This window comes from Microtus ochrogaster, linkage group LG7_11 (genome assembly GCF_000317375.1).
Source record: "Microtus ochrogaster isolate Prairie Vole_2 linkage group LG7_11, MicOch1.0, whole genome shotgun sequence".
NCBI lineage: Eukaryota > Metazoa > Chordata > Mammalia > Rodentia > Cricetidae > Microtus > Microtus ochrogaster.
Window position 1 is genome coordinate 17,111,028 of NC_022032.1, and position 1,058 is coordinate 17,112,085.

Consider the following 1,058-nt stretch of genomic DNA (forward strand, 5'->3'; position numbering starts at 1 on the left):
ATATGTTTAGAACTGACTGTTGGGTTTTGGTAACCTTCAGAGCTCATCTCTGAAGAAGACTATTCTCCTTCCTTTAGCAGCCATTAATTGCCTGGATAATCTTCTTTTAGGGGTGGGGTCTTGGGAGATTTCCCTTATCCTCACTGGGATGTCAACTGGCAGTGCTATTGTACAAGGTTTGTTTGTTTAGAGATGACTATATTGGGATTTGATGCATGCCGCTTCCTTGATATATATATATATATATATATACATATATATATATATCCTCTTTTACAATGTTCCCTGAAGCTTAGGTAAAGGCCTTGGGTTGTATATAAGTATCAACTGGGGATGGACATCCCAACAGTTAGTTGTTCTCTGCCTTTGGACCAGTCATGATTTTCTGCAATGGTCTCCATCTGCTCTAAGGAAAAGCTTCTTTGATGAGCAGTGAAAAGTGGACTTATTTGTGAGTTTAAGGACAAATATTTAGGGTGCAGTTGCTTAGAAAAATGGAGGTAGTAAGTTCTCTGGGGCACATGGCCTCGCCAGTCACAGGTAGTTGGATAGATTCACAGCACCAGGCAAAAATTCCTTCCTATTGACCACTCCAGTTAAGTTACTATGGTTACCTATGAGATGCAAGTGCCATTATTGCATCCTTAGGCATTGCCTGCCTTCTGCCTATTGCTTTGATTAATAGGCCTTACTGCTAAGCAGGACTTTTGATTACTTTTATCCCTTGGCAGCTTGCATAAAACCTTTGGATGCTGTGAGAGCTAGCCCTCAGAGAGGAAGATTCTAGGTCAGTTCCAGCATGGCTCCTTGAAGTCCTGTGTCTAAAGTATCTGGTGTCTTCAGTAAAAGAATCCTTCCTGGGCTTAGTGCGGCCGGGCAGGCGTGACGTTGTGAGCGTTTTCGTAGCGGTTGTCGTAGTTAGCGTGTAGCGGAGCGGGGCCTCGGGGGGCCTCGCTAGGGCCACAGCGGCCGGCAGTTGGGCCCCCCGCCCCTGCCGGCGGTCCAAGGAGTGCAGGAAGGGGGCCGGGGGGACCCGCCCCCTGACGGCCGAAGTCATG